Raw genomic sequence first — 17,069 nt, 5'->3', positions numbered from 1 at the left:
GGAGTACAATATCCACTGGGGGATGTGGGTGCTGTGTACACTGTCATTATAGCAAGGTACACCCAGTATATGTCCCATGTACCATGTCATGGTTACCACTGTCACCGTCAACCATACAGGTAACTGATACCACAATCCAGGCCAGTTATGCATGTGCTGTGTGCAGCCTACCTGTAACACATTGGACACATGGTCAAGTTAGTTAGCAGCGCTAGGCCCAGGTCTCTTGGATATGTGTCTGCCTGTTATGTGTCTGTTAATGTGTATATGAAGGTATGTTACACTATGTATTGTCCATAAACACCCATTACATCCCCCCATTAGCATACTGTGCATGTCTGGGGATGTTCTGCATGTAACATGTAACCTGGGACACACCTCACCCTAAACACTGTGTGGTGTGTGCAATGGAAGCCACACACTTCAGTATCTCTACATACCTAGGGAGGGGACTAATCCCAGTGTTACCAAGTAACAGTGTGCATGTATGTGGATGGGCCTACATTAGGTTGCAGATTATACACACCCCAGCGGGTCACCTGTCCATGTGGCACAGGCAATAACTGTTATACAAACCTGTGACATGTGTTCAACTGTACCCCAGATATGTCACAGCCATGCTGTCACTACAGTGCCATACCCCATTGTGGAATATGACTGTAGACCATCCTCGTGCTGACACATGTACACCTACAACAGAAATGGATAACATTATAGAGTCCACAATCAACCAGTATTACTAACAGCTATAATGCATCATTGCTGGATGTCTACACTACCTGACATATATGCATTATACTTTAATCCTTACATGTTACACTGCAGTAATGTGGTACACTGTAGTACAGTCACCGTGTACATCAGAACCATATTAGCCTGTCCCTGCATCGATGGTATGGGTGATATGGATGTGGCACAGGTATCATCATATGCACAGGGTGTGTTGTTGGTTTGCCAGAGGCCGAGGGTGGGCCATATATTTGACACCATGTGTGTGGGTGATGTGTGTACTGAGGTGAACTGGGCATGCTGATGTGGTGTGTGTAGGCATGGGGTTGCCCTAGGTGTGTTTGTATAGTGTGTGGGTATGCATGCACACAGTTCTGCCATGTGGCTGCCCTACACATGTGTTTATGGACAGCTGCCGACCATTCTTGGCAGGCTGTGCAGTTCACTGCATCCAGGCACAGACATGTGGACTGTGCCTGCCAAGGGTTTCATGGGCATATCCAGGTACAGGCCTCGATGTGCTACTCTCATCTGACGATGACCAATGTCCGCTGGTACCAGGCCCCTCCTAGGACTGGCCAGGACCACGTGCTCATGGCCTGCTGTGGTGTGGTGTGGACAGCACCCCCTCCACAGTGCCAGGGCTGGTACTGCCACTACAGGAGCCTCTTGGTGTCCTAGCACATCCACATTGACTGCCAGCTGTTGGCATTGCTGGCCTATGTCCAAGCGGCCGTCGCCACACTACCACCACACGTTCAAGCATGGACAGACCATGGTTGATGAGGGCCATCATCTCACCAGACCATTTATCCATGAACTCAGTTAACACACAGATAGCACCAGCCAGTTCACGGACGTTGTCACTTGTAGATGTGAGAGCAGCCCTCTGCAGCCTCAGGCCCTGTCTGGTGTAACATTCTATATGTGCCCGTGCCACCAAGACAGCCTGAAACATGCGCCTGCTGGTACCAGCTGTGTCACCTCTGCCAGGGACATGATGTCCAGTGGCCCTACGACAACACCCTGGGACATCTGCCTATGTGTTGCCCTGCCGGACATCCGGCTATGCCTGCTGCGACCAGACACAGTAGGCATGGTTACCATACTTTCCTCTGCACTGCCACCAAATGCCAGCTGTCCCTCCACTATGGCCACTGGTCATGGGGTATGTATAGGCACTGAAACTGTGTGTGGGGTTGGGGTGGTTAAAAGGGGGATGTCAAACGATGGTGCTGTTTGGACCCCTGACAACCCCACCTGTGCCTCAACAGTACTATCATCATCTTTGGTGTCTGTATGGACACCAACATCAGACTGCATGCAGGAGGAACCCTGACCCACCTCACCACCTGTGGGGGAAAACAATAAAAGCACTTTAAAATCTGTACAAAATTGCCTAACAGTACACACAGACACACACACACACACACACACACACACACACACATACACACACACACACACACACACACACACACACACACACACACACACACACACACGACCGTAATACCTACCTGTCTGTGACTTTACAGACCATTCCACAAATATTTCCATGTGGTCCCCATCCTGCATCACACTTGGTAACATACACACATTGATACCACTCATTAACATATCAATCATCTAATTGCTTAGACAAGTGATCACAACAAAAGACCTGTAACCACATTACCTGCCTGACCTGTGTGTAGCAGTTGTAAATGGCCTCACTGCTGTTATTCGGTGTTCACCCTGTGTATGTCCGTACTCCTCCCAGTCTAGTGTCATTACCTCATTCTATGTATTCCAGGGAGAACATTTGAGAAGGCCAACCCAGTTAGCTTCTGCTCCTCCTTTCCCCTTTCCACTTTACAAAAAAAAAAACATTTTTTTCTAAGCTTGTTTCCTGGTTTTCCTATAAGTTGTTTAGTCCAGATACAGATTTGCTGTATCCAGGACTGTTTGTAAGCTTCTGAGCCCCCAATCCTTTCTGTGTTGGAGGAAAGCCTTCTGACTTAATTTTGTTTCTTAGAACTAGCCAGTTTTCTAGTTGCAGTACTTAAATCTCTTTCTTTGAGCTCAGCACTTGTTCAGCACTCATTGTAAGCACTAAATAAGTTACAAATTACTACAGCACTCAACTTTCCTCACTTGTCTAGAGAAAAACAGTTTTTAGTACTTAATAAGTAAGCACCTATCCAGGCATGTCTAAGGGTCAGCTCCCGGTGTTTTCTCCTGTCTTCCTGATGAATCTGGGCATCTTGAGGCAATGCAGCAATTACCTCATGTACACAGACAACCCTCTCCTCCTACCACCCAACACTACAGCCTGTGAGAGGTGCACTTAATATAACCAAATTGGAATTAAAGCTCTCTTCACCCATGAATGGACTAGACAGTCAAGTGGAGAAGGTAAACACTTGCACCACACCACACTCATCACATAGTCCCTCAAAACCTACACCACCAAAACACACACATAGAAACACAAAACACACACCTACATTCGCAGAGGCACTCAAAAAAAATCTACCCAAGCAACAGGGACCTCCAAAGCAGAAATGCAAGCAACCCCCACCCCCCAACACAACCCAAATGACACATAGTCCACAAACTCAGTGTGCCACTGAACCACAGCCAATAAGGCATAACAACGTACCCAACACTCTAGTCATAGGTGGCTCTATAGTCAGGCACACTGATGTTCCACTCACCACCCTAAACAAGGAGAAAGTTACTGTCCACTGCCTGTCAGGTGCCAAGATCCGCCACATAATGCATGCACTTAGGCCACTCCACAGCAAGTACAAATATGACTCTGTCATTGTCCATGTTGGTATGAATGACCTGAGATGTACCTCCCTGGACTACATGAAAAGAGACATGGAGAAGCTTTCTGATCTTGTAGCCCAGGCAGGTATGACCCTAGCCCTGAGTAGCTTCCTGCCATCACCCAGAATGATACCACAGTACAAGGACAAAATGATTGACTTCAACAGTTGGCTAAGCTTCTGGTGTCATTCTAAGGGGATCCAGTATCTGTCTGCCTGGGATGACATGATCGACAAACCACGATGCTTTGCCAGAGATGGCCTGCACCTGTCACCCTTGGGATTCTGGATACTGGCTAAGGCTCTTGCCACCCCTCTAGTGCCTTTTTTAGGCAAGATTCAAATGACAAATTCACCACTGTAAAAGGTACAAGCAAGCAAAATCTGAGGTAATGCTACTTAATGCCAGAAGTCTAAACCTCAAAATGCACTCACTCAAGGCACTATTTAAAATGGAGAACATCAACATCTGTGCAGTGACAGAGACCTGGTTAAAGGCTCCAGAGAGCACCCCTGCATTACCAGGCTATAATTCATACCACACCTTTCAGCCACCTAACCTGTTATGAAGCACTAAAGGTGGAGGTGTGTCCATATTCATTAAGGATATCCACAACTCCAGGCTAGTTGCTCAACATAATGCATCTGAGATTATTCAAGTGCAACTAACTCTGGGCAAAACAGCAATGCAAATTGTAGCTTGCTACAGATCCCCCACCATGCCCCAGGATTCCTATTCCTCATTGCTTGATACACTGGAAAATATTAGAGTACAACCTAACACCATAATAATAGGTGATTTCAACTACCCTACCATTAACTGGGAAAACTACTCAGGTACCAACTTTTGTGCTCAACGTTTTATGGAATTCATAAATTCCAATGCCTTGGATCAATGTATCCACACCCCCACCAGGGGCAGCAATATCCTAGACCAGGTCATTGCCAACATGGGCAACCAGTGTTCCACACCAGGGGTCAATTCCTCCTTGGTCAGATCTGACCACAAACAAATCAACCTAGACATCCACATCCCACCCCCATCCCCCGTTAGGGAAACCATTGTAAAAAATTTCTCCAAAGCCAACTTCACAAAGACAGAAGTGGCAAACTTCTCGATACCCATGCTGACAGACAACAGAGATATGACTGCTGAATCCTATACAATTGCACTTTATAAGTACTTTATAGCACTTACACAAGTGCATGGATCGTGCAATCCCTAAAAGAACCAAGATGCTATCCTCCAAAAAAAGGAAGCCAATCTGGTGGTCCCCTGCTATAAACAAACTCTACAACAGAAGAAATAAACTGTTGCAAAAAAGAGTAAAATCCCATGATTGGAGGAACTCCGTGGTCAGCCTCAGTAAGAAGCTGAGATCCCTCATAAAATCCTCCAAAGCTCGTTACAAAAACAAAATTGCCACTGATTCTAAAGACAACCACAAAGCATTCTATAGCTATGTAAAGAATCTCAATGACAACACTCAGATCTGCTCTGAGTTACAGCACAATGGCAGTAATATACAGAACCAACTGATATTACCAACATCCTGGCAGATAGGTTCAGTGCTAACTTTACCCCTCTCTCATCCCCTAAAGGGCCCATCTCTATACCGGAAAAATGAAAAGTACCTGTAATCACGGCTGCACAGGTAAAAAACACACTCTCCAAAGCTAAGAACACAGCATCCATGGGACCTGACAACATCCCAGGCTGCATTCTACATGAACAACAGAATGAACTGGCACCCCACCTAAGTACCATGTTCAATCATAGCCTCACCTCAGGCTTTGTGCCCACTGAATAGTGCACAGCAATGGTTATCCCACTCCACAAAGGGGAGCCACTATGGACCCCGGGAACTACCGCCCCATTAGCCTGATGAGGCTGGTCTGCAAGGCTATGGAGCATATCATAATGGAACTTATAAACAATGACATTGGTAATCTCCAAACTCTGGACCCTATTCAGTTCGGGATTGTAAAAGGCAGATCATGTCTCCTAAACCTGATAGACTTCTTTGAAGTGGTCACCAAAGCCGTAGATGAGAGTAAGGTGGTTCACACAGCCTATTTAGATCTCGCCAAGGCTTTCGACACCATCCCCCACTCTGGAATTATAGACAAACTCACTAAACTAGGTATAAATCCCTATGTCACAAGATGGGTTGCCAACTGGCTCACTGACAGAACCCACACTGTGAAAGTAGTAGACTCTTAATCCAACTTCAGACCAGTGACAAGTGGAGTACCACAGGGTTCAGTCCTAGGTCCTCTCCTGTTTGGTATCTACTTCTCTGAAGTACAGGCTAACACAGAAGGTCTTTGGCTAACAAAGTTTGCAGATGACTGCAAACTAGGAGCCATAATCAAAACTCCTAACGATGTGGACATCCTACAAAAGTGCCTCACTGAGACAGATGCCTGGTGTCAAAGCCATGGCCTCAAGCTCAATGCCAAAAAGTGCATTATCATCCCTTTTGATAAAAACTCTGTACCCATGAACTACCACATAGGCGGTAGTCTACTTAACACCGAAAGTGTGATAAGAGACCTTGGGACACAGGTGGACAGTAGTCTCTCCTTTGATAATCATATTGCCACAGCAGTCAGGAAATCCTTTCTATGTGGCACACCTCAGAACAAAAGGTTTCTCATCCAGGAAAAAAAGAGATCATTGTTCCCCTCTACTCATCACTCATTAGACCCATTATAGAGTACAATGCCCCTTTTGGTATGTACCTCACAAGACATCTACAACAACTGGAAAGGCTACAGAAATACCTCAGAAAGAGGATTAATAGCCTCAGACAGATGCCCTATGCAGACCGTCTCAAAAAACTCCAGCTTTACTCTGTCGCATATCGCCTACTCAGAAGTGATCTCTGCCTAACATACAAAGCTATGTAAAATCCAGAGCTGTTGGACATGCTCCACGTAAAGAAATCTCAATTACTCTGAGCTACACACTCTAGGGACCTAAACCTTGTCACCACAATAAACAGAACATGCTGGAGGGATAGATTCCTGTCTCAGAGACTTCCCATACTCTGGAACAAACAACCTATCTATATCAAACAAAGCTCCTCATTAGCACTCTTCAAGAAAAATCTTGATGATTGGATGGGAGATAGTAAATTCACCCCGGGGATCACTTTTGTGGCTCTGCTTGACAGGGGCACAGGAAAATAATTTTCTTGGGTGGCAAAAGCCAGAGTAGCATTTGGCTAGGCTTATATTGGCCCTAGGGCCAATAGCCTAGGACCTACCTATGAACCTATTGACCCTGTGGACTAGGTTGTTCCACAGGGTGGTCCACTCCTGCTGAACATGGGTGGCCTGGCCAAACAAGACTGGATAGTGCTGCATGGGGTTGTTCACCAGAATGTCATTTTCAGCTGCTGTGTATGCTGGCAGCCTTCTATAGGACATTGTGCCTGAAAGACATAAAAATGGACACAGGTGTGAGCAAGTCATGCAGCAAGGTCACCACAGTTCTTAATACATCCCCCACCATATCAGTGACAACAAACTGTACACACAACTCAATAGGTATGGCTACAGCATACCTACCAGTGGGGCAGATATTGTACTGTACCACACTTTGTGCAATGTGTTTGTAGTCATGTTCCCTGTGTGTACACTATCATTGCTGGCTTGTTACAGGCTATTCAGCTGCATGCCATTGTCAGGGCCTCAATGGTTCCATATATGCCTGGGGTATGCTTGCTATGTGTTTGCTGCCCATCTGACATTCTGTGTTATTGGGGTTATCTATGCATGCTGTTGGACAAGTTCCGGGATTGTGCAGACTATTACTACTGGCATATGTTCTATAACAGTGACACAATAGCATGTATATGTACTATTGGCCAGCGGAACCACCTCTCCAAACTCATCTGCCCATGTTATCAGGCCACATCACATGTGTGACCCACCCTGGGGTCTCCTCGTGTACTGGTCCAGCAATACCGTCAGGTGGAGCCAACTCAGGGGATGTTGTCACCCCCCCCCAGGGGCAGACACAGACATGTTCCTGTCCCCTGAGGTTAGGTCCAGGGTCTGTTCCATAACGGGCTCCACAGACACATTTGGGATGTGCTACATCACCTTAAGGCACCCAGTACACATTCACAGGGCCCACATGCTCCTCCTGCTCTGCCTCCAATCCAGGCACATTCAGGACGTAGACTGTTGTTATGAGTAGCAGTGGGTGGGGGGCTTGTTCCCATTGTGTCCATATTCGGGCCCACGGGGAATCCACATCACAGACCACACACACCATCCAGGGTGTTTACCCACCAAGTGTCACATACCACCCCTGTAGGCTGTCCTTTATATCTGCCAACCCTGAACCCTCCAAAACTATACCTGCCATATTTTCCCATATTCCCATTCCGTACTTCACAGACAAGGGCAATATGGTCCCAACAAGGGGTTTACATGTGAAATACCCGTCTATGTTGCACACACCGACAGCTGTAGATATCTGTGTATATTGCTATGTGTGCTGTTTTCTCACACATAGCATGCAGCACTGTGGTGGTAATATAGGGGACATGTATTTACATGCATATATTTTTTTGTGTGTGTTTGTATATACGTAGACATGTGCATATAGGTATATATCTATATATGTGTAGATATATATGATGCATATATGTTCATATATATGTCTACACATGGGTATCTGTATATTTGTGGACATACATGTAGATATATATACATATATATATATATATATATATATATATATATATATATATATATATATATATATATAGAGATATATATATATATATATATATATATATATATACATATATATATATATATATATATATATATATATATATATATATATATATATATAGATATATACACATATGCATACATATATGTGAGGTAAATTCAGACATCAGGTCCACAATCTCACAACACCTTCCTGCACAGTTGCACTGTTCTGCCTTGCTACAACACAGACAGGTGCCACATATGGACACAGCCTGACATTAGGGGGGAATATATAGGGCCAGATTGCAGGTAACCCTATTACACACCTATGGCATTCCTGCATGTTACAATACAGGTAAACCTGAGTATCCTGCAAGAGGTGGGTTGTTGAACCCATGTGTCCATCATTATGGCATTACTTCCACCACCAGCTACTGGCCACAGTAATATGCATACTTTCCATTACATAACACACACTATGATGGCTTACATCTTATCAGTTAGTGCTGCTCTGCACGGTTGATGAGTATGGCCCACTACCCACAGGGACGGACTCTACTCTCCTTAGCAGTTGTTCAGCTGAACATCAATACAACACCACCTGAAGGCACATATAAATTATTCCACAGCATCTATCCCATTATTATGAAGTAAGTACTAGGGTCAATTACATGCATATATACTTCACATATCTGTTCTGGGAATGACGTCTCTTCTGAAAGGTTTACTTGACCATTTTTTTTTCTGCCTTACACACACTCTCTCTCAGTCTCTCTCCAATAAATGGAATGAGTTGCTTTGAATAGATTGCAGCATGGAATTTGTAGGTGATTCACATGATCAGGTGATGGGCTCTGCACCAATCAGTGTCCTTCACTTGCTACCTGCATGCAGCATGCTGTTTAGTACTTCCAATTACCACTGTCATGACAACCAACTACTATAAATCCCTACATCATGTGGGCATGGTCCATTTACCTTTCCTGTATGTCGGGCATCCCTCTTATGTGTGGGCAGCAGTGTTACAGACAGCAGGTAGCAATATCTCTTACAGGAGAACCTGTACACTCAGGCCAGCTACATATTTGTAGTATGTTCCAGAACTACAGACAGAGTGTGAGTAGTGTTGTTGTATGCATTGTATAGCACCAGTGTTACAGGGTTTGTGTGTACATACTAGTTTAGCTTGGAATGCAGTCTATCTGCATAGTTCTCAAATGTGGGCTTATTCACTTGATGGCCGGAGGTGTGCCTATTATGTTTTGTCTGTCCACCACACAGGTCTTGTGTCAGTTATATCACTGGCAAAGTGTGTGTTGAATGTTATCAGTACATGGCTACATCCATTTCTGTTTCTAACTTCATATTCCTGACTAAAGGTATGTTGCAGACTATCCTGTAACACCAGTGACTTGCTTAGCGTATGACAACAGTTTTACACATATAGGCCTGTGTTACAACATCTGTCCTCCACCTACATACCAGGCTTTGTACATATGACATGCTGTCAGGGGTTGTTATGTAGTGGGCTGTGAGTATGTCATGCTGACTTTCCTGCCATCAGTCCACTGCTGTTGTGTCCCCCACACATATTGTGGGGTTGGGTCCATATATGTGTGGGCTTCACCTACATAATACATGTGTACCCTTATGCACTCCAGGGGCCAGTGTATGTAACAGTGATATATAGTCCTGTATTATTGAGTCTGGGGGGATGCACCATAACTAACTTAGGCTGTTTGAACATATGGGGTTATTAGGGTAAGCTGCTTTAAGGTATCTGGATGTACATTACCATACAATCCATCTTGGGTAAATGCAAGCCTACTGCTTCCTGCCATACAGACTGTTCTGTTTGTCAGTGTGATTGTGATGGTGTCAGTTATGCCTTGTTATGTAACAGATAAATCCCATGGTGTCAGTTGAGGTCTTTACCCCCTAGGGATTGTGTACAGATTGTAGATAGAGGCTGCTGGACTATACATCTGCATTACTTACTGTTGATTGATTGGTATCTGGTGGCCCAGTCTCTCTTTACTGTTTTACTACTTGAAGGCTTCGGCCTGGACAGAAACATATGTAAACCTTTCCAGACTACTGTATTAATATATCTGTTTCACAGTTGCATTACTCTGTTTATATGTATGTCAGTGTCTAAACAGCTATATAACATGGCATATACAACAGTAATAGTACACAAATAAAGCTTTCCCATGTATGCAAACCTGTGTGTGGTGTTCTATCCTTTGACCTCTCTGTGGGTATATGTTGCAGCCAACAATTGTCATTTGTATGGGTGGCTCATACAGTGTCCATTTGGTAAGGTGGCAACTGTAGGCATAGTGGCCGTTCCGTATTGTGTGCACCTTCTACATATGTATCTTCCTATACATATATGTGTGTGTGTATGTGTAGTTACATATATATATATATATATATATATATATATATATATATATATATATGTATATGTATATCTGTATCTGCATATATGAGTCTGTGTATATGTATCCTAGGAATGTTGATTGCTTCCACATATTACATTCCCTATGGTAGCCAGACTGTACTGCATGATATGTTACTGATACCAGCCTGACATCATACAGGTAGGATGGAGAACTGTTAACATCTTGTGCCCATGTTGTGTCAGGTCCTGGTTATGGGATCTGGAACAGTTGGTATTGTATTGCAGGACAGATATGTTTTGCTGTGGGGGGTTATCTATACATACAAGACGTATGTTGTTTGGGCCCCCTCAACCCTATTAACAGTGCATGTGGACATATATATTTTTATATTCCCTTTTATATCTATAGATGTATGTCTGTATATACCTATATAGATGTGTGTATATATATATATATATATATATATATATATATATATATATATATATATATATATATATATATATATACACATATATAGATAGGTTATATCTATTTAGATATTAATATATATATACACACACACATACATCTACATGTTGAAATACATTTCTTGTACTGTTGAATGACTGGGCTGGATGATATGTTTGTGAAAACATCAGGGTTATGTGTATCTGACAAGGCTTAGTGGTAAATCACTTTGTCTATGGTATGCAGTATCCTGGGTTTGAGCATTGCAAAGGCTGTTTATTTTGTTGTGGACAGAACAATGGCCGTTGGATACAGACTGATTAAGGCACTTTTAAGCAGTTGTAAGCAGGTTTGTGCTGGTTTGTGAGAGGGTAAGCACTGCTAACCTCTGGTTAATGGATGCTTACAGAGAGTTAGCTTCAATATTGCTTAACTTGTGTGTGCATTGCTTACACCCATGCAAACAGGCTTAAACCCACTTGCTAGTGCTTGTATATGCTTACTCCCACTTACTACTGCTTAATAGTGTTTACACTTGCTTACTAGTGCTTACTCCTGCTTACCACTGCACTAATTTAGACAGTGATGTCTAATGGTTCTTATGGAGGTGGGCAATTTGGAAGCTGCATGGAGTTATCATTCATTACACATTTTACCTTCCATTTGTATCCCTGATTCCTGTGATTATCTGTGGACTTTGCAACATTATGACAATGACACCTCACATCTGCATTTAATGCAGTACTCCAGTTCACAAATATATGTTATTTAGTAGGTTATGCAACTAAAAATATTGGTCATAATGTGATTTGACATGGAAACTGAAATGTGCTGCAGTGGGACTCGAGCTGGGAATGACTGTTCGTAAGGTGAATGCTCTGCCCACTACACTATTACTATACTGCTTCATTTGCATATATCTTCCTTTTTATCCTCTTCTGCCATTTAAGTTGCATTAACCTTAGCTAAGCGTTGGGCAAACCTGTACACCTACTGTTAAATTTAATCTGTTTCATGAAAAAAAGTATCTTTATATTGTTTGTGTTTACTATTGCTCTTGTATATGTGGGGAGATGTTGTTTGGGGTATGCGGACACCTATGAGTGGTCTTGCTCATTCTTTTACGGCTTTCTGCTGTTCTTCATTGCAGGAGGCATGTACATTCTGAGAGCTCTGCTCTCAGGCAAGCCCCCTGCACTCTTACACACTCCATGTAAGATTAGGAGCTCAGGCAGTGCGCCTTCATTAATATGTATGGCGCGCTGCCGTCCTGCTCATAACCGGCCGCTTCCGTGCAAGACTAAGCTAGTCCTGCATGGAAGATTAGTAAATCCGGGGGATTATGTATGCATGTTACCTATGAAAGATTTTGGTAATGCATAGGAAAAAGTCACTATGATACATATGCATTGCAGGACACAAGAGGAAATGAAGTGAAGGTTCTATTCAATTCAATTAGTGAAAAAGGGAAACAAGACAGGTACACTTGTACAAGTAATGAGTGGTTATTTTAACAAGTTCTGTATACTGCCTATGTGGGGCTGGGGAAATAGAATGAGCAGTTATTACAGGGGAGACAGGTTTGGGAGACTGCTGCAGCTCACTGTTAGGGGAGTGAGTATAGGTCACCCATGGGGTTGACCAAATTGCTTAACTGAGGCGGTAGAGGACAGTTCACTGTTTGAGATTGTTATGGATCATGTGATAGATGGCAAGGTACATGATATACAGTATTTTTTAACACCCAGTTCAAAATACCAAGATTCTTTGGTATTCCTAAGATCCACAGGGACCTTCAGGATCCTCCACTTAGGGCAATTGTTAATGCTAACAACTTAAAAACTTCCTCTGTGGCTAAATACATTGATTACCTGTTGAATATGTTCTTCAGGTTTACACAATGGGTTGTAAAAGATTCCTGGGACTTCTTGTCCCCAAATTACCCCATCCTTGTATACAGATAACCTGACTTTTGTTACAGTAGATGTGAAGGACTTCTTCACTGTTCTCCATGATACAGGGGATACAGTGGTGACAGAGTTTCTTAGCAGGCACACCAACTAGCAAGACTGTACTATCTACAAAGTTACCACCTTGACAGACATAGTTCTGCCCAATAATTTTATATATTTTAAAGGCTCTTTATTTCATCAACTGCCTGGTGTAGCAATGGGCTTGGCTTGTGCTTCTATTTATGCCAATATCATATTGGCATATTGGGAAGAGAAATTTTTCATGCAGTCTGGGTACTTCAAGAAATGGAATTTTTAATGCAGGTACCCGGACAATATATGCATTTTTTGGACAGGTACATTAGAAGAGTTAGAAGAATTTATGTGTTTCCTTGGAAATACAACATAATTTCTAAAATTTACCTTCACCTATACTAAAGACAAGATTAATTTTCTTGACATTCTTTTAGAAAAAGATAGGGTTAAACACAAATTTACTTCTATGACTTTTAGAAAGCCCACTTCTTTTAACACCTTACAGCCTTTCACTAGCTGTCACCCTTTCCATCAGAGGAAAACAATTATAAAAGGTCATATGGAAAGGTCAGCTCGAATGGCCTCAGAGCTAGATTTTTTTATGAAGAAACAGAAAAACTAACATATATGTTTCTTGCCAGGGGTTACCATGCTAAGCTGATAAGTGAAGTTCATACAGAAGTAGTAAAAAAATGATAGGAGGAGTTTACAAACCCTTGCTAGGCAGTTTAAACACAGAAATGAACTGCATCAAGAAAAATTATAGCAGAGCATTCATTACCACATATAGTGCATATGGTACACAAATTATCAATATAATAAAAACTAACTGGAATATTTTTAATGTGGATAATGAACTGTTCAATATCTTGGGTCATATGGCAAGAGTTATTTATAGAAGAGACAGGAACTTTAACAACCTGTTAGAACTCAAACAGACACATATTTTTAACAACAAAGGTGTTACCAAAGGCACTTTTAAATGTGAAAGGTGTTCTTATTGTTAATATATTATGGAAGGGGATAAAGTTGTAATTAATAGTGAAGAATGGGTTAACAGGAAAATTTACTATGACTGTATTTCTATGAGAATTGTATATGTTACTAAGTGCCTGGCATGCTCAGCTTTCTATATTGGGAAGACATAAAGAATGCTGAGAGATAGAACAGTGTTATGACATTGACAGACAAAAAGGAAAAAGTGCTTTGTGCAAACAAGTTGGGGACAATCCTGATCACTGTTTCAAATTCTGGTGTTAGATTATGGCCAGGATTCAATAAAGCTTACATGGTCATCTTAGGCAGTGTTTGCATCGCACCACCATGGCAAAATTTGAATTCAGTAAGCGTACTGTACACGCATGCACCCCTGTGGACACCAGTTAAACACCATAGCATGATAATTGGCTGCATAATCAGCTGAATCATATGCAAATCAACCAGGAAAACAGGCTGGAATGATTAAACAGTGGGGAAAGCAACCATGTAGACTACATGCTTTTGTTCTGTCTGTATTAAAAAAAATTTTGAATACAGCCAAAGAACTAGTCTACACAGCATACCTCTCAACCTCTTACAGCAAGAAATCTGGAGAAAGCCATCGATAATGGGGGACAAATGGCCAGAAACAGGGGCAGTTTTTAAATATTGCTCTTATAAACTTAGAACATTGATAGAATAACAGGTTTGCAAAATGCAGCTTTGCTGCCTCACCCACAAATGAAGAGTATACATTTTAAGCCATGCAGAACATACCTCTCAACCTCTTAGGACAAGACATCTGGACAAAGTCATAAATAATGGTGGAAAAAGGGTCAGAAATAGGGACACTTTTTAAATACTACCCTTACAAATTTAGAAAATAAATTGAACAAGAGGTTTGCAGCAGCAGCATCAGTTAACAGCTTTGCATACCACTCGACCTCTTACACGATATCTAACAGCCTATTAGCGCAAGAAATCTTGACACATTTTAAATATTTCTCGTATTAACTTAGAAAGTCAGTAGAATAAAAAAATGTATTAGAATGCATTTTCTGAAGGCTATGAAGTCTGAAACTCAAATGCAATGTCATTATTTAGGGACTTTAATCCTGAGATCATCCTAGTGATCTCTCCAAAAAGCATGTTTATGAGGAGCAGACTAAAAATATGAGGTAAAAACTGGACATTCTACAAAAATCTGTACAGTGGAGAGGTATATTAGAGCAAAGGCTCAAAATAGGAACAAATGTAATACACTCTATTCTTTGTTCAACTTTTATCTCCCCTTTAGTTTCCCTAGCTACACAACTGGCTTTTTGTGTAGCTTCAGGGCTGTTAGCATGGTGAAGATGCAAATGAGATCTGAACTCATTAAAATTGCTGAATCCCAAAAAAGTTGGATCCAGGTAAGGATGTTCACATTGTGTAGGCACTCCCTCGGTGTTTGCGTTTATGGGATGGAATCTGTGATTGCTTACATCATCAGATGGGTGTGTCAGGTTACACTTGCAGAATGTTATATGTAGGTCTGTCAAGGTTGAAAATGCAAGTAAGCAGTGCACAATTCACAAGTTCTATTTCATTAACATCCAACCTCCTCTTCATTTGTTTGCAAATTGTGTTTTTTCTGTCATGCTTTTAGTACTTTTCAGTATAAAAGAAAATACAAAAAATAAAAAATGGAGAAATAGTTGAAATGAGGAAAAGCAATCTATGACATGCACAGTAGAAAATGTTAGTACATGTGATATGCCTACATAGATCTGGATTTCATCTCTCACTCCAATGCATCTTCAGAAAACAGGATGGGTGTCTTATCCCTCTTTGCCAAACAAACAGTTTGTCAACAAAGAACTGAAATAATTCATCACATAATCAACTGCAATAGATTGCACACTGATATCAAACTGCAACCAACTAGAGTAAGGTTGGCATAATGGTTGATATTTGCCTTTCCAACACAATGTGCAGGGTTTGATTTGCACATGGGTAAATTGGCTAGGATTGAATCTATGAACCTATTTCTTATTATATTTGGACATAATGAACTTAGTGGTCACACAACCTGTTATGATTATTGTTTGCAAATATACTGCTCTGTCTTACCTTTTTTTGTTTCCTGGTCATTCATCAATTTTGTGAGCAGTATTCTGAGATACGCAGTCTGTAAGCCATGCTATATCATTACTTTTAAAATGTGTGAGGATATTAACTGGCAATAATATGATATGCGTTTGCAAACAACTGAAGGGCAGGTTGAATGGCAGAAGCAAGCACAGACTGTGCTTTAGGGAGGCGGAGCAAAAGGTAAGTTACTGTATGGCACGAACAAGGATATGTTGCTGTTGTTACTCTCCTTTTTTGCATCCTGCCTGTCATTTGATCTTGTGAGGGTTGTGAAGTCAGAAACTGCAATATGTATCATTACTTTCTAACTTGTCTCTTCAGTTATTTTCCAGTACAAACATATGGTGCTAAACTGAGGGCATGCAGTGATCATTAGTACTTTTGAGAGATATGACTATATGAAACTTTGATGCCTGAGGCCAACTGCTTACTAATGAACACATATAAGTCAATAAATCTCTGCTGCCACTTTATGGTAATGCTTGTACAAATCTCCCACATTTCAATTGCTTAATGTAACAAGTGATGAAATACAAGGATATGCCATAAGTACAGCTGTGATATGTGCCAGATATGAGAGTCCTGATAACTACCAGAGTTGTCAGCACACCCATTCAAGTTAATTCCCTGGGCATTAAACATGACTTGGCAGTTTATGGATTGGCATTCCTTGTGGTTTATGTAGATTCCAGCCTGCTCATCAGATATTGCCTTAATGTGTACATGAGTGCGATATATGGAACCCAGTACTTTAGGGTAGTGCAACCCTCTCCTCAGAACTATGGGGAAAACATATGTGCTCACTGGCATGTATGAGCATAGCATCCAGG

The sequence above is a fragment of the Protopterus annectens genome, chromosome 7.part0 (genome assembly GCF_019279795.1).
Source record: "Protopterus annectens isolate FY-2018-M chromosome 7.part0, PAN1.0, whole genome shotgun sequence".
Lineage (NCBI taxonomy): Eukaryota > Metazoa > Chordata > Ceratodontiformes > Protopteridae > Protopterus > Protopterus annectens.
The sequence above is the reverse complement of the archived record's forward strand: the minus strand, read 5'-3'. Positions refer to the sequence as shown.